The sequence below is a fragment of the Eleutherodactylus coqui genome, chromosome 4, assembly GCF_035609145.1.
Source record: "Eleutherodactylus coqui strain aEleCoq1 chromosome 4, aEleCoq1.hap1, whole genome shotgun sequence".
NCBI classification, from domain to species: Eukaryota; Metazoa; Chordata; class Amphibia; order Anura; family Eleutherodactylidae; genus Eleutherodactylus; species Eleutherodactylus coqui.
Window position 1 is genome coordinate 272,550,599 of NC_089840.1, and position 18,156 is coordinate 272,568,754.

General features: G+C 48.9%; 1 protein-coding gene across 7 annotated transcripts in view; it reads right to left on the bottom strand.

Annotated features, from left to right (window-relative positions):
* The window catches only part of LOC136624332 (oocyte zinc finger protein XlCOF6-like), a 459,204-nt gene that overhangs the window by 98,987 nt on the left and 342,061 nt on the right, over nt 1-18,156 (bottom strand). The window lies entirely within an intron of this gene.

The following is an 18,156-nucleotide window of genomic DNA, read 5'->3' on the forward strand; positions in this document are numbered from 1 at the left end:
CACACATCCTCACCCACGGCATGTTCTATTTGCCGTGGGTGTACGCGCGGACGGCTTCCATTGCAGTCAATGGAAGCCGTCGTCACGCTATCTTCCGCTGTAGCACAGCGGAAGATAGCGTGAAACCGCTTCCCTGCCTACCGCCAGCCGCGTCATGTGACGCTGTGGGCGTGTCATATGACACAACCGGCGCGTCACGCGCTCTATTGCGCATGCACGCCGAAGCATCATGCGGGACATCAGGCAGCGGATCTGGAGGTAAGTATGGGGTCTCTGGGGGGGGGGGGGGGCGCCGTGATAGGCTCTGCTGCGGAATTCCGCTTGCGGAGCCCGTCACGGCCGTGTGAACCCAGCCTAAGATTTCAGCTTGTTGTTGATATAGTGCCTCTGTGGAACAGTTCCTCCTGATGCATTTAAATTGTCCATATGGTACATTCACCTTCCACGATTTCAAATGGCAGCTGGAGAAACTTATAAAACTTTTCATGTCTGTATTTTAAAATGGGTTTTAGTCATAATTTTTTCTTTACCTTGAGAATAGAGTTCCAGGTCTGGAAAAACCCTACTTTTCCAGCTAATGTTACTAGTAAAGGTCAAATTCCACGTATTATAATTGATTTGTGACAAAAAAGATTCCAAGTCCTTCTTTTCCCCATTCTATGTGAATAAAATGTCATCAATGAAACGTCTGTAAAAGATGATTCCTTCATTCACTAAGATGTTACCCTCCACAACCCCTATGAAGATGTTAGCGTAACTTGGGGCGAATTTGGTCCCCATTTCGGTCCCACATTTCTGAAGATAACATTTTTTATCATAGATAAAATAATTATTCTCTAAAACAAACTTTATGGTTTTTACAATAAATTTTCTCTGATGAGTGGGCATCACGGGGTCTTCTTTCAGACTTTTTTCAACTGCTTCCAGACCCAGATTGTGTTCAGTATTCGAATACAGGAAACATACATCTAAAGAACAACATATAAATGAGTCTTCACAGACCAGACATTCCAAGAGGGACAAAAGGTGTCCTATATCCCTCAGATACAAAGGGAGGTTTACCACGTATCTCTGCAGATGGACATCTATATATTGGGATAATGCGCTTGAGTTCATCCCAACAATTGGCCTACCTGGAGGTTCCATAATATTTTTGTGTATTTTCAGCAATTGACAAAAATACGGGACCTCCGGGTTCTGTTTATAGATGAAGTTGCTTTCTTGTTAGACAGACAATTAGTGTCAAGGGCCGCGTCTACCATAGACAATAGACATTTTACCATTTCTTTTGTAGGGCCCCCCTTCAACTTTCTGTAGTACTTAACCTCATTAAGAATTCTAAGGGATTCCTGATGGTAATATTCGTTGTCCATTAGGACTATGCCCCCCTTTGTCTGCATTTTTGATGACGATGTCCCCATTTTCCAGTAAAGACCAGAGGGCATACTTATTATCTATATTGAGCTTGGAAAGAATCCCAGATTTGTCACTATGCATCTTTTTTAGGTCCTGTAGGACATTCTGGTAAAAAAGGTTGATATAACTTACTTTATAATCTACAGGATAAAAGGAACTAACCGGTTTTAAGTTTGTTGGAATGGGGTTAAGGGGTTGAAATAAATTAGTCAATTCATCCTGTTTACCTCCCCCCGGCAATGGGCTCAGCAAATTTCTGATGCGAAAATGTCTGCATAGTGTAAGCACTGTAAGCGCTATATTAAACACTGAAAGTTGCTGAAAAGTTTGCTGGCCTGTAAGCACTACAGTAATTACTGCAGGCTACTAAAAAGTGTGCGGGACTGTTAGCACTATATTAAAATCTGAAAGCCACGGGGGCCTGACCAACTGCTGCACTGAGTGGACGCTCCCCGCAAGAACTCTGCTCCAACAAACGGTAAAAGCGGTAGAATCCTGGGTTCAGTAAGGTCACAAGTGAACAGACGATAGACGGTCAATCAAGTACTCCTACAATGCCTAATGCAGATACGAACCTATCCACATCGGACAGTACGGTACTCTCTCAAATTCAATGTATTATCAGAGAGGAAAAGTAGGCCGCGAAGCAGGACATGTTTAAGCAACTGAGAGATCTGGGCCAGCACACAAGTGATCTTGAGCAGAAGACGGATGACATACTTGATGCTCTTGACTATGAAAGAACAAAGTGGGAGGACTACGCTACCCGCGTAGAAGCGCTCGAGTTAAAATGCGAGGACCTGGAGAATCAAAGTCGGAGGGGTTACATCAGAATCAGAGGACTCCGTCAGCAACTTAAAAGAAGGGGTCCTCAACCTGTTCTCAGCCCTCCTGCCACAGGTCACTCAAGAATCAGTCCAAATGGATAGGATCCAGCGTGCGTTTTCCAAGCCCAGCAACTCAGACACACCGAGAGATGTTGTCCTTAAGATGCACTACTCAGACATGACAGACCAGATCCTTGCCACACCTCGTGAAGTTGGAGCTCTACCAGGGGTGCCTTCGGTGGTTCAGCTTTTCACCGACGAAGCACCAGCAACCTTGGCAAAGAGAAGAGTTCTACTGCCCATTACAATCGCCTTACAGTAGGCGGGTGTCAGGTACCACTGTAACTTTCCATTTGCACTTCAAGTCCACCATAATGAATGTTCCTTCATGATCCGATCTTAGGATGATGGAAACCGTGCCCTGGAAGAGCTGGGAATTCCCCCTTGCTTGGACAATGGCAGTCCTCCTAGACCACAACCACCGGCATAAACATGGTCCACAGCTGGAAAACAACGAAGTCCATGCTCCCTGGATTGAGGTCGCCCGAGACAGTCATGCGAAGTTAAAGTTTACTCCTTGAGTACCTGAGGTTTCCTGGGACTGACATGTAATGTATAGCCATGCCCTCTGGGGCGGATTTCCAACTTGGCCACCTCTCCGTAAGGGACATCACATTTTCTAATGGCTCCCCCGTGCCCCCTTAGTCGCACTGCTTTATGAGTATGAAGCCTCTCACGCCCACCTATTTGACACCGCGAGCCCTTTAGGACTCCGGACACTGATTTTTGTACCTGCACGGGGGACAGTAGCGGGCATAGGCTCATTCCAGGGGGAGAGCCCAGATCACCAATTTCCTAATATGGCTGTAGCCACAGCGAAATGGGACGAGTTACTGAGATTTGATGCTTTCTCTACTCCAGGCTCTGGGACGGCCCTCTATAACTATTGGAGGCCCCTCTAAGCCTGGACTGCCCAGGGTTTTTCTAAACCTATTTAATTTATCTGTGTTTTTGTGTTACATGGTTTATATTATGGCACTTATTGTTATTGGATGTTAGTTTAATTGCCTTTTGACTGGTACAATCCTGACAGGTATATGCCTAAAACTCTTGACTCCCACCACCTCAAAAATAATACATTACAGCACTTAAACCTCAATTTCAATGCTAGTTATTTAGAGATGAGCGAGCACCAAAATGCTCGGGTGCTCGTTACTCGGGACGAAATTATCGCGATGCTCGAGTGTTTGTTTCGAGTAACGAACCCCATTGAAGTCAATGGGCGACTCGAGCATTTTTGTATATCGCCGATGCTCGCTAAGGTTTCCATTTGTGAAAATCTGGGCAATTCAAGAAAGTGATGGGAACGACACAGCAACGGATAGGGCAGGTGAGGGGCTACATATTGGGCTGCATCTCAAGTTCCCAGGTCCCACTATTAAGCCACAATAGCGGCAAGAGTGCCCCCCCCCTCCCAACAACTTTTACTTCTGAAAAGCCCTCATTAGCAATGCATACCTTAGCTAAGCACCACACTACCTCCAACAAAGCACAATCACTGCCTGCATGACACTCCGCTGCCACTTCTCCTGGGTTACATGCTGCCCAACCCCCCCCTGCACGACCCGGTGTCCACAGCGCACACCAAAGTGTCCCTGCGCAGCCTTCAGCTGCCCTCATGCCACGCCACCCTCATGTCTATTTATAAGTGCGTCTGCCATGAGGAGGAACCGCAGGCACACACTGCAGAGGGTTGGCACGGCTAGGCAGCGACCCTCTTTAAAAGGGGCAGGGCGATAGCCCACAATGCTGTACAGAAGCTATGAGAAATATAATCCTGTGCCACCGCCATCAGGAGCTGCACACGTGGGCATAGCAATGGGGAACCTATGTGCCACACACTATTCATTCTGTCAAGGTGTCTGCATGCCCCAGTCAGACCACGGTTTTTTATAAATAGTCACAGGCAGGTACAACTGGGAATCCCCAACTCCGCAATGGGAATTCCGTGTGCACCCACAGCATGGGTGGCTCCCTGGAACCCACCCGCTGTACATAAATGTATCCCATTGCAGTGCCCTGGACAGCAGAGCTAACGTCAGATTAAATGCAGGTGGGCTTCGGCCCAAACTGCATGCCCCAGTCAGACTGGGGTTCTTTAGAAGTGGACACATGTAGTTACAACTTCGTGTGGACCGACAGCATGGGTGGCTCCCTGGAACCCACCGGCGGTACATAAATATATCCCATTGCAGTGCCCAGCACAGCTGATGTAACGTCAGCTGTAATGCAGGTGGGCAAAAAATTAATTGGATTACACTGTAGGCGAGGGCCCCAAAAAATTGGTGTACCAACAGTACTAATGTACCTCAGAAAAATTGCCCATGCCCAACCAAGAGGGCAGGTGAAACCCATTAATCGCTTTGGTTAATGTGGCTTAATTTGTAACTAGGCCTGGAGGCAGCCCAGTAAAACTAAAAATTGGTTCGGGTGAAAGTTTCAACGCTTTAATGAGCATTGAAACGTATAAAAATTGTTTACAAAAATTATATGACTGAGCCTTGTGGGCCTAAAAAAAATTGCCCGTTCGGCGTGATTATGTGAGGTTTCAGGAGGAGGAGCAGGAGGAGGAATATTGTACACAGATTGATGAAACAAAAAGGTCCCCGTTTTGGATGGTGATAGAGAACGATGCTTCCATCCGTGGGTGCAGCCTACGTATTGTTTAGGTATCGCTGCTGACCGCTGGTGGAGAAGAGAAGTCTGGGGAAATCCAGGCTTTGTTCATCTTGATGAGTGTAAGCCTGTCGGCACTGTCGGTTGACAGGCGGGTACGCTTATCCGTGATGATTCCCCCAGCCGCACTAAACACCCTCTCTGACAAGACGCTAGCCGCAGGACAAGCAAGCACCTCCAGGGCATACAGCGCGGGTTCAGGCCACGTGTCCAGCTTCGACACCCAGTAGCTGTAGGGGGCAGAGGCGTCACGGAGGACGGTCGTGCGATCGGCTACGTACTCCCTCACCATCCTTTTACAGTGCTCCCGCCGACTCAACCTTGACTGGGGAGCGGTGACACAGTCTTGCTGGGGAGCCAGAAAGCTGTCAAAGGCCTTAGAGAGTGTTCCCCTGCCTGTGCTGTACATGCTGCCTGATCTCTGCGCCTCCCCTGCTACCTGGCCCTCGGAACTGCGCCTTCGGCCACTAGCGCTGTCGGATGGGAATTTTACCATCAGTTTGTCCACCAGGGTCCTGTGGTATAGCATCACTCTCGAACCCCTTTCCTCTTCGGGTATGAGAGTGGAAAGGTTCTCCTTATACCGTGGGTCGAGCAGTGTGTACACCCAGTAATCCGTAGTGGCCAGAATGCGTGTAACGCGAGGGTCACGAGAAAGGCATCCTAACATGAAGTCAGCCATGTGTGCCAGGGTACCTGTACGCAACACATGGCTGTCCTCACTAGGAAGATCACTTTCAGGATCCTCCTCCTCCTCCTCAGGCCATACACGCTGAAAGGATGACAGGCAAGCAGCATGGGTACCCTCAGCAGTGGGCCAAGCTGTCTCTTCCCCCTCCTCCTCATCCTCCTCATGCTCCTCCTCCTCCTCCTCCTCAACGCGCTGAGATATAGACATGAGGGTGCTCTGACTATCCAGCGACATACTGTCTTCCCCCGCCTCTGTTTCTGAGCGCAAAGCGTCTGCCTTTATACTTTGCAGGGAACTTCTCAAGAGGCATAGCAGAGGAATGGTGACGCTAATGATTGCAGCATCGCCGCTCACCATCTGGGTAGACTCCTCAAAGTTTCCAAGGACCTGGCAGATGTCTGCCAACCAGGCCCACTCTTCTGTAAAGAATTGAGGAGGCTGACTCCCACTGCGCCGCCCATGTTGGAGTTGGTATTCCACTATAGCTCTACGCTGCTCATAGAGCCTGGCCAACATGTGGAGCGTAGAGTTCCACCGTGTGGGCACGTCGCACAGCCGTCGGTGCATTGGCAGATGAAACCGATGTTGCATGGTGCGCAGGGTGGCAGCGTCCGTGTGGGACTTGCGGAAATGTGCGCAGAGTCGGCGCACCATTCCGAGCAGGTCTGACAAGTGTGGGTAGCTTTTCAGAAAGCGCTGAACCACCAAATTAAAGACATGGGCCAGGCATGGCACGTGCGTGAGGCTGCCGAGCTGCAGAGCTGCCACCAGGTTACGGCCGTTGTCACACACGACCATGCCCGGTTGGAGGCTCAGCGGCGCAAGCCAGCGGTCGGTCTGCTCTGTCAGACCCTGCAGCAGTTCGTGGACCATGTGCCTCTTATCTCCTAAGCTGAGTAGTTTCAGCACGGCCTGCTGACGCTTGCCCACCGCTGTGCTGCCGTGCCGCGCTACACCGACTGCTGGCGACGTGCTGCTGCTGACACATCTTGATTGCGAGACAGAGGTTGCGTAGGAGGAGGAGGAGGGTGGTTTAGTGGAGGAAGCATACACCGCCGCAGATACTACCACCGAGCTGGGGCCCGCAATTCTGGGGGTGGGTAGGACGTGAGCGGTCCCAGGCTCTGACTCTATCCCAGCCTCCACTAAATTCACCCAATGTGCCGTCAGGGAGATATAGTGGCCCTGCCCGCCTGTGCTTGTCCACGTGTCCATTGTTAAGTGGACCTTGGCAGTAACCACGTTGGTGAGTGCGCGTACAATGTCGCGGGAGTAGCGCGGGGCCACCGCCGCCATCATACTTTTGAAAGCCTCCATTTCCACAACCCTATACGGCAGCGTCTCCAGGCTGATAAATTTGGCTATGTGCATGTTTAACGCTTGAGCGTGCGGGTGCGTGGCGGCGCACTTGCGCTTGCGCTCCAACACTTGCGCTAGCGACGGCTGGACGGTGCGCTGACAGACATTGGTGGATGGGGCCGAGGACAGCGGAGGTGAGGGTGTGGGTGCAGGCCAGGAGACGGTAGTGCCTGTGCCCTGAGAGGGGGGTTGGATCTCAGTGGCAGGTTGGGGCACAGGGGGAGAGGCAGTGGTGCAAACCGGAGGCGGTGAACGGCCTTCGTCCCACCTTGTGGGGTGCTTGGCCATCATATGTCTGCGCATGCTGGTGGTGGTGAGGCTGGTGGTGGTGGCTCCCCGGCTGATCTTGGCGCGACACAGGTTGCACACCACTGTTCGTCGGTCGTCTGCACTCTCAGTGAAAAACTGCCAGACCTTTGAGCACCTTGGCCTCTGCAGGGTGGCATGGCGCGAGGGTGCGCTTTGGGAAACAGTTGGTGGATTATTCGGTCTGGCCCTGCCTCTACCCCTGGACACCGCACTGCCTCTTGCAACCTGCCCTGCTGCTGCCCTTGCCTCCCCCTCTGAAGACCTGTCCTCAGTAGGCGTAGCAAACCAGGTGGGGTCAGTCACCTCATCGTCCTGCTGCTCTTCCTCCGAATCCTCTGTGCGCTCCTCCCTCGGACTTACTGCCCTTAATACTACCTCACTGATAGACAACTGTGTCTCATCGTCATCGTCCTCCTCACCCTCTGAAAGGTCTTGAGACAGTTGCCGGAAGTCCCCAGCCTCATCCCCCGGACCCCGGGAACTTTCAAAAGGTTGGGCATCGGTCACGACAAACTCCTCCAGTGGGAAAGGATTCGGAACCCTTGCTGCCCATTTTGGGCAGGGGCCCGGGAATAGTTCCTGGGAGTCTGCTTGCTCCTCAGAATGTGTCATTGTAATGGAGTGAGGAGGCTGGGAGGAAGGAGGAGCAGCAGCCAGAGGATTCAGAGTTGCAGTAGTGGACGGCGCAGAACTCTGGGTGTTCGATAGATTGCTGGATGCACTTTCTGCCATCCACGACAGGACCTGCTCACACTGCTCATTTTCTAATAAAGGTCTACCGCGTGGACCCATTAATTGTGAGATGAATGTGGGGACGCCAGAAACGTGCCTCTTTCCTAATCCCGCAGCAGTCGGCTGCGATACACCTGGATCAGGAGCTCGGCCTGTGCCCACACCCTGACTTGGGCCTCCGCATCCTCGCCCGCGTCCATGTCCTCTAGGCCTACCCCTACCCCTCAGCATGGTGTATTACCAGTAGTGCAGAAACAGAACGCTGTAATTAAATGTGCCGCTTATTGGCCTGTGGTTGTAGGCTGACTTCGCTTACGGAACGCACAGCAGAGCCAGGAAAGAATTTTGCTCAAGCCTGCTGTAACACTTAGCTGGCTGCGTATGAATTAGGAGGACAACTACCCCCAGCACAGACCCAGTACACTGAGGACAGTCACAGGCAGCCCAAATAGATTTTTTTTCCCAAATGTTTTTGGAAAGGCCCACTGCCTATATTCAATAAATATGTCTTCTGTCCCTGCCTCACCACTACTGGCCCTGGAGTATGTAAAATAACTGCAGACTGTTACACTGTGGACTGGAATACAGCGGTGATGTAACAGCCAACACAGAACCAGGAAAGAATTTTGTGCAAGCCTACTGTAACACTTAGCTGGCTGCGTATGAATTAGGAGGACAACTACCCCCAGCACAGACCCAGTACACTGAGGACAGTCACAGGCAGCCCAAATAGATTTTTTTCCCAAATGTTTTTGGAAAGGCCCACTGCCTATATTCAATAAATATGTCTTCTGTCCCTGCCTCACCACTACTGGCCCTGGAGTATGTAAAATAACTACAGACTGTTGCACTGTGGACTGGAATACAGCAGTGATGTAACAGCCAACACAGAGCCAGGAAAGAATTTTGCGCAAGCCTGCTGTAACACTTAGCTGGCTGCGTATGAATTAGGAGGACAACTACCCCCAGCACAGACCCAGTACACTGAGGACAGTCACAGGCAGCCCAAATAGATTTTTTTTCCCAAATGTTTTTGGAAAGGCCCACTGCCTATATTCAATAAATATGTCTTCTGTCCCTGCCTCACCACTACTGGCCCTGGAGTATGTAAAATAACTGCAGACTGTTGCACTGTGGACTGGAATACAGCGGTGATGTAACAGCCAACACAGAGCCAGGAAAGAATTTTGCGCAAGCCTGCTGTAACACTTAGCTGGCTGCGTATGAATTAGGAGGACAACTACCCCCAGCACAGACTCAGTACACTGAGGACAGTCACAGGCAGCCCAAATAGATTTTTTTTCCCAAATGTTTTTCGAAAGGCCCACTGCCTATATTCAATAAATATGTCTTCTGTCCCTGCCTCACCACCACTACTGGCCCTGGACTATGTATAATTACTGCAGGGCGCAATGCTCTGCGCAGCCGATATACAAATAAAAAAAAGGGCAACACTGCAAAAGCAGCCTCCACACTACTGCACACGGTTAGATGTGGCCCTAAGAAGGACCGTTGGGGTTCTTGAAGCCTAAAATACTCCTAACACTCTCCCTATAGCAACTCCAGCAAGAAAGCACTTTCCCTGATCTCTGTCAGAACGCATCTGTGGCGAGCCGCGGGAGGGGCCGATTTATATACTCGGGTGACACCTGATCTCGCCAGCCACTCACTGCAGGGGGGTGGTATAGGGCTTGAACGTCGCAGAGGGAAGTTGTAATGCCTTCCCTGTCTTTCTATTGGCCAGAAAAGCGTGCTAACGTCTCAGAGATGAAAGTGAAAGTAACTCGAACATCGCGTGGTACTCGTCACGAGTAACAAGCATCTCGAATACGCTAATACTCGAACGAGTATCAAGCTCGGACGAGTACGTTCGCTCATCTCTATAGTTATTATCTCTCACAATGTCCAGGGCTTTAACTCCCCATTTTATAGGTGTAAAGCCTTTCTACAATATCTCAAGGAGCGACCAGAGGTTATATGCCTTCAAGAAACCCATTTTTCCTCCTTCTCGACCCCCAGACATCTTCATGTCCAGTACTCGCGGGTGTTCTCCTCTGTAGCTCATAAGAAACATCAAGAGGTTTCTATTCTCCTGTGTAATATGTTTCCCCTCTTCGTGACCAGTCCTGAGATAGACACACAGGGTCGTTACATTATTCTACAAGGTATCCTATATGATCAGAAGGTTGTAATCATTTACTCCTATGCACCGGTAAACAACCCTTTAAACTTTCCTCCCTTATCTCCAACAAGCTTAAGGCAATTCAGGGTGCAGATTTATATTGAGTGGGGGACTTCAATATGGCACTTGCTCCTTCCCTCAACCGGTTAACAGCGGGACCAAATAAACTTAGCAATATACAAAGGGCTTCCCTGATCGCATCCAAAAGGGGATACACTTTCTTCTCACAATCTCATAAGACATACTCACGCATACACTGGACCCTGGTCTCCACTTAACTTACACCTACCCTGGCACAGGCCAGACACATACTGTGCATATGGTCAGACCATGACATAGTGCTTACACAATTTGTTACAAAAATGCCCTGAGACCTCCAAAAGATCCTATAACCCAAGCAGAAATATCCCAGCAGCTTGAATTGTATCTGTCCACCAATGTACACACTGAGTCGCAACCAACATGAGTATGGCTGGCCCAAAAGGCCTACATGAGAGGACAAATAACCAGGATAGTAGCACGTAAGAAAAGAGAGAAAACACAAACTCAAAATATGTTGGAGAGGCTCCTTACCCTACTCGAAACTTCCAACCAACAGAGACCCAGTATTGCACTAACTAAAGAAATCAGGGATATAAAAGTAAAATTACATCCTCTTTACGCCTCACTAGCAGAAAAGGTTTTGAACTGGACTCATGCCACATATTTTAGACTGGCAAACAAACCTGACAAACTGTTAGCGGCGCAACTCCGTGCGAAAGAATGGATTGACTCGGTTTATCCAGTTAGGACAGGAAATGGAGCATGCACATCGAAACCAGACAGGATTGTGAAGCCATTTCACGAATTCTATATGTCACTTTATAAATACAAACCCCAGCAAACCCCTTCAGCCCCCATAGATTTCCTAAAACATCTCCACTTACCTAAACGTACTACAATCTATACTGATGAATTAAATAGACCCATCTCTAGTGAAGAAATTGAAGACATTATTAAGAAACTAAAAAAAGGGAAAAGCCCCGAGCCCAGATGGAATCAAAGCCCTTTATTATAAAGAATTTGCGACGTCCCTGATCTCCCACCTCACCAGTTTTCATAATGAGATCCTAACAGAGAAGCGTCCTCCGAGTGAATTTCTTGAAGCGCATATAATGGTCATACCAAAACCAAATAAAAACCACACTTCTCTAAAAAACTATCGACCAATATTGCTGCTTAATAGAGATGAGCGAGCACAAAAATGCTCGGGTGCTCGGTACTCGAGTCGAACTTTTTGTAATACACGAGAGCTCGTTTCGAGTAACGAACCCCATTGCAGTCAATGGGGGACTCAAGCAGTTTTGTATGGGACCGATGCTCCACATAGGGGATGATTTGTGAAATACCTGAAAACATCAGAAAGTCGTGGAAACACCACAGAAACGGATAGGGAATGGCAGGGGCAGCATGCATGGCTGCATCTGAGGCTCCCAGGTCCTACTATTAAGCCAAAGCGGGGGCAAGAGCCTAGTGGTCACCCCCCTAACAATTTACTTGGGACAGACCCTCATTAGCAAGGCATACGCACTGGCACATCTTAGCGAAGCACCACACTAGCTGCAACAAAGGACAATGACCGCCTGGGGGTGACACCGCTGCCTCTTCTCCTAGGTTAGATGCTGGCATTGCTGTCCAACCCCCTTGCATGACCCTGCGTCCACAGCGCATACAAAATTTTCCCTCATACCACACGCTCGCTTCATAGCCACACCACCCTCATGTCAATTTATAAGTGCGTCTGCGATGAGGAGGAACCGGAGACACACACTGTGGAGGGTTGTCAGGGCCAGGCAGCGACCCTCCTTGAAAGTGTGGGCGATAGCCCACAATGCTGATGAGAATTGATGATAAATTGACGTACGGTCATCATTCCAATCCCATGCCACCTCCGTCACAAAATTGTCAGGAGCCACAAACATGGGCATAAAGGGGGCTCAGTTGCCCTCAGGGGACTCAGGGTACTTCTATGCATCTCCACAATGCAGCAGCGCATACTAACACCAAAGATTGGTTTGAAGCAGGAGGTGTCACAAAAGTAGCCACCACAGGTGTACAGTGAACCTGTGAAAGTCTCATGAAATCCGTTTCGCTTCCTGTGAACGCTCCAATCCAGTATCTCGGATAACTATGGTAATTTGTAGCATGAGAGATAATGCATATCGCCCAGCGCTGATCCCCAGACCGCAAGCAGGAGGAGGAGGTGGCATAATAAGCCCGAAAAACCATGACCGAGGTCGGACCCGCAATACTCTGTGTGGGAAGCACGTCAGCAGGCCCAGGGTCAGGCTCGGTCCCAGCCTCCATCTTGTGTGACCCAAGGTGGCATGAGTTACGTAGCTATGGGAACACCACAATGGGGGGAAGCCTTCTGCGCCCAACCCAAGTCATTCAGTGTATTTGTGCCAGATAGCTAAAACACCGCAATGGGAAATCTTTGTGCACCCAAAGCATAGGCGAGCCCATCAAACGCAAAGACAGTATTACACATAAAGAAATCAGAGTGCCCAAACATGGCAGAGTTTGACCCCACCAAGGACCACGGCCTCAGCCCACATTTCTGCCCAATTCATTTTTTGTATGTGTCAGATAGCTGAACAACGCAATGGGAAAGCCTTTGTGCACCCATAGTATAGGCGGGCCCCTGGAACCCATGGACAGTATTAAACAGGAAGAAAAGAAAGTGCTCAAACATGGCAGAGTTTCACCTTGCCCAGGACCTCGGCCCACACTTCTGCCCTAGTCAGTCATTGTATTTGTGCCAGATAGGTAAAACACCGCAATGGGAAGCCTTTGTGCACCCACAGCATAGGCAGGCCCCTGGAACCCACGGACAGTATTAAACAGGAAGAAAAGAGAGTGCCCACACATGGCACAGTTTCACCCTGCCCAGGACCTCGGCCCACATTTCTGCCCAAGTCATTCAGCGTTTTTGTGCCAGACTGGTGAACACCACTATGGGAAACCTTTGTGCACCCACGGTATAGGCGGACCCCTGAAACATTTCTGTAGGAAGAGTATAGGCGAACCCCTGAAATTTTTCTGTTGCAAGACTATGGGCGAACCCCTCAAACCTTTTCGTAGCAAGTGTATAGGCGAACCCCTCAAACCTTTTAGTAGCAAGTGTATAGGCGGACCCATCCAACCTTTTAGTAACAAGTGTATAGGGGAACCCCTCAAACCTTTCAGTAGCAAGTGTATAGGCGGACCCCTGAAACTTTTCTGTTGCAAGAGTATAGGCGGACCCCTGAAACATTTGTGTAGCAAGAGTATAGGCGAACCCCTCAAACCTTTCAGTAGCAAGTGTATAGGCGGACCCCTGAAACTTTTCTGTTGCAAGAGTATAGGCGAACCCCTCAAACCTTTCAGTAGCAAGTGTATAGGCGGACCCCTCCAACCTTTTAGTAGCAAGTGTATAGCTGAACCCCCCAAACCTCTTAGTAGCAAGTGTATAGGCAGACCCCTGAAACTTTTCTGTTGCAAGAGTATAGGCGGACCCCTCAAACTTTTCAGTAGCAAGAGTATGGGCGGACCCCGGAAACATTTCTGTAGCAAGAGTATAGGCGAACAGATGAAAAAAATTGTTTTTTCAAGATTGTAGGTGAAGGCCGGAAAACTTAGTTGCCTAAGAGTATAGGCGATTGCCTGAAAAATCGGTGTACCAAGAGTATAGGCAAACACCTAAAAAAATTGGTTTGCTAAGAGGATAGGTGAAGGCAGGAAAAATTTGTTGGCTAAAATTATAGGCGAAGGCCTGAAAAATTGGTGTACCAAGAGTACAAGTGTACCCCTGAAAAATTGCTCAAATGGGTTGTCCCGCGCCTAAAGAGAAAATTTTTTTTTGCCCAGTCCCCCAGTACCTGTAAAGGAATACTGCTGCCAGGTGTTATTAAAAAAAAAATTCCCTTACCTGAATCCCCGTTCAGCAACTTTAAAAAAATCTTCTTTCCAAGATGGCTGCCGCTGGTCTTCTCCCACGATGCACCGCGGGTCTTCTCCCATGGTGCACCGTGGATGTTCTTCTGCTGTCTGAGCTCCACTGCCGATTCCAGCCACCTCATTGGCTGATCGGCACCACGTGATGGGGGCGGAGCTATGCGATGACCCTGAGAAGGGGGAGGAGCCAGGATGCAGCTCGTGAGCCCGGACCATCCAGAAGAGGATTCCTCTCTGCGCAAGCGCGACTGTTCCGGCGACCAGAGAAGCAGTTTGGTTGTCGCCATGGAGACGGGGACGCCAGCACCGGGAGGGGGTAAGTATATAACTTCTGTATGGCCAATATTTAATGCACGATGTATATTACAAAGTGCATTAATATTGTCATACAGAAGTGCATAACTGCACTTGCTTCTGCGGGACAACCCCTTTAACCCCAAGGGCAGGTGAAAGCCATAAAATTTTGTAAACATACAGCTCGTTGTTTCTTTATTTGTAACAGCGCCTGGAGGCAGCCCTCCGAAAACATTGGTTTTAACAGCCTTTTGGGCCGCAGAAAAATTGGCGGTTCAGTGTGATGACATGCTGTTTTAGGAGGAGGAGGAGGATTAAGTTCAGAAAGGGATAGTCCAAGCTACTTCTCCGCTTTTTTGCGGTTAGAGAGAGGATGCATATTACTCCCGTTGCCCCTAAAAGAATCTTTAGGATCAGCTGCTTTCCACCAGTGGAGGAGAGAAGTCTGGGGAAATTCAGCCTTTGCTCATCTTTATGAGTGTAAGCATGTCAGCGCTGGCAGTTCACAGGTAGGTACGCTTATCTGTGATGATCCCCCCATTGCTGAATGGAGTGGAGGACAGTGGAGGTGAGAGTATGGGTGCAGGCCAGGAGGCGCTCGTGCCTGCATCCTGGGAGGGGGATAGGATCTATGTGGCAGGGTGCGGCTCAGAGGAAGAGGCACTGGTGTGACCCGGAGGTGGTGAATGGCCTTCGTCCCACCTTGTGGGATGCTTGGCCATCATATGCCTGCGCATGCTGGTGGTGGTGAGGCTGGTAGTGGTGGCTCCCTGGCTGATCTTGGTGCAACACAGGTTGCACGCCACATTTCGACGGTCGTCCACACTCTCACTAAAAAAAACATCCATACCTTTGAACACCTAGCCCTCTGCACGAAAGGCTTTGCAGTGGCCTAGGAAATATTAGAGTACTGTTTCGCGGTGAGACCTCTGTCTAATGCCCTGCAGACTGAGAATTATATAACTGAAAGGCTTTGCAGTGGCCTAGGAAATATTAGAGTACTGTTTCGCGGTGAGACCTCTGTCTAATGCACTGCAGACTGAGAACGGTATAACTGAAAAGCTCTGCACAGGGCTAGATGCGTTAAAAAAAAGGGTGCACTACTGCTCCCAGCCAGCCACAACTATAATGCACATGGTGAGGAGTAGCCCTAAGAAAGACGGTTGGGGTTCTTTAGAGAGGTTCCCAACTGTAAAACTTTCCCTATCTCAGCAGCTCTTTCCCTTAACTCTGCGTAATGCAATACAGACTGACAATAGTATAGCTATAATGCTCTGCACAGGCCTAGATGCTTTAAAAAAAGAGGGTGCACTACTGCTCCCAGACAGCCACAACTGTAATGCACATGACGAGGAGTAGCTCTAAGAAGGACCATTGGGGTTCTTGATGAGAGGATCCTACGCTAACACTTTCCCTGTATAAGCATCAGCACTTTTCCTAACCTCTGCCAGCATGCGTCTGAGGCGAGCCGCGGGCAGGACCAGTTTAAGTACTCGGCAGTCACCTGATCGGCCCAGCTACTCACTACTGTGGGGGGGGGGGGGGGGGCTGGCACGTCACACCTGGAAGTGGTAATGCCTTCCCCGCATGTTTATTGGCTAGAAAATGGCGCTAAACATGCGGGGAAGGGAAATGAAATTGACTTGAGTACCGCGTGGTGTTCGTCTTGAGTAACGAGCATCTCGAGTACCCTAATACTCGAACGAGTAGCAAGCTTTGAAGAGCATGCTCGCTCATCTCTACTGCTTAACCTTGATTATAAATTACTAACAAGTATACTCGCCAAACGCCTGAACCCTCTTCTTCCCCATTTCATCCACAAAGATCAGGTAGGTTTTATACCTACCAGACAAGCTCCAGAGAACGTAAGAAAGGTCTTGTTCCATATAGCCCAGAGAAACCCTGATGCTAGCTTTGGCGCTAGACATAGAAAAGGCATTCAATAGCCTACAATGGGATTATTTCTTCACAGCCCTTGATAGAATGGGGATTAGCGCTAGCCCTTAGATCACTACACTCTAGCCCCTCGGCAACCCTGAAACTCCCCTGTTCCAATCCCACGCCGATTGCTATACAAAGAGGAACTAGACAGGGATGCCTCCTATCCCCGACTCTATTCGTGTTGGCAATGAAACCCCTTGCAAATATGATACGGGAGAACCCTAATGTAGCAGGGATCATGCAAGATGGGAGGAAGTCTAAGGTCAATCTATTTGCAGATGACATCCTTCTTACTCTATCTGGACCACTAACATGTTTTCTCAATTTAATGGCTATCCTAGACAGAGCCGCTGTAACTTCGGGTCTACAGGTCTACAGGACAAAACAGAAGCTCTGTAAATCAATATCGCCCTCAGCATGCAGAAATTGATTAAGATAAAATTTGGGTTTCAGTCCCCGCAGCATTACCTCACATATCTAGGTATTAAGATTACCTCATCGCTGGGCACATTGTATAAATGGAATTACCCGTCCCTGTTTAACAAGCTCAAGAGTGAATTGAAAAAATGGGACTAATACACGCTCTCCGGAATGGGGCGCATAAATTCCATAAATGTCTCCCTATAGCAATTCCAACACACAAACATTATCATAGGAGAGTAGGGGGACTCTCAGTTCCAAATTTACAGATATAATGCTGCGGCTCAGTTGTTACAGATTCCCCCCATGTTTTCTGGCCCAGGAGTTCCCCTCTGGGTGAATCTGGAAGCCTCCCTGGTATTTCCTGCAAAACTTGGGGCTATGATCTGGAATAAAGAGGAAACGATAGGAGACTTGCAAAACAAGTCCCCTCTAACTTATAATCTCTACTTTATATGGAGGAAAAATAGATTTATACATCAGTTGATGTCAACCTCCGTTGCTTCCCATTATACCCAACCAGGATTTTCCACCAAGCACTCAAGGAGAGAGGCTGATATGAAAGAACAGTGGTATCATGTTATTACACCAGTTTTTATTGCTAAATAGGCCACTTTCCCCACAACAAATCTCTGAAATACATGGTTCCTGCGCATCTATGGATAAAAGTAAACCAGATATGCAGTTTCATACGCTCTAGACTATCCCGACCCCTTATCTCGGTAAATCCAACTCCCTTTGAGAAGTTCTGTTTGAAGTCACCTATGCAATCAGGGATGATTGTGTTCCTTTACTCGACCATGAACCAACCTTCACATGAGGATAAACTCCCTTTAATGAAATGTTAGGAAACAGACCTGAATTTATCTCTATCACTATAAAGGTGTCTTCACTGCTGTAACTTTATTTCCAAGGGAAGTCATCAAGTAACTTTACCGGAATCCTCATATAGGATACTTCATAGGGTGTATTATGTTCCCATGACCATTAACAAGTTTTCCCCAACTTCCTCCCCATATTGCTTCAGAGGGTGTGGAGCTCTGGGGACCATATCACATATATGGTGGACATGTCCGCTAGTGAGATCTCTGTGAGGTCAAGTAAAAAATTTAATAACAAGAGTCGTGGGTAGAACTTTCCAAATGCTCCCGTCGGCTTACCTCCTGGCGGACAAACCTGAGGGATTTACAAATCAACAGCACAAGCTTTCCCAATACATCTGCATCGCAGCCCGTTTTACACCTGGAACTAGTTTTAACGAGAATAGCGCAGAT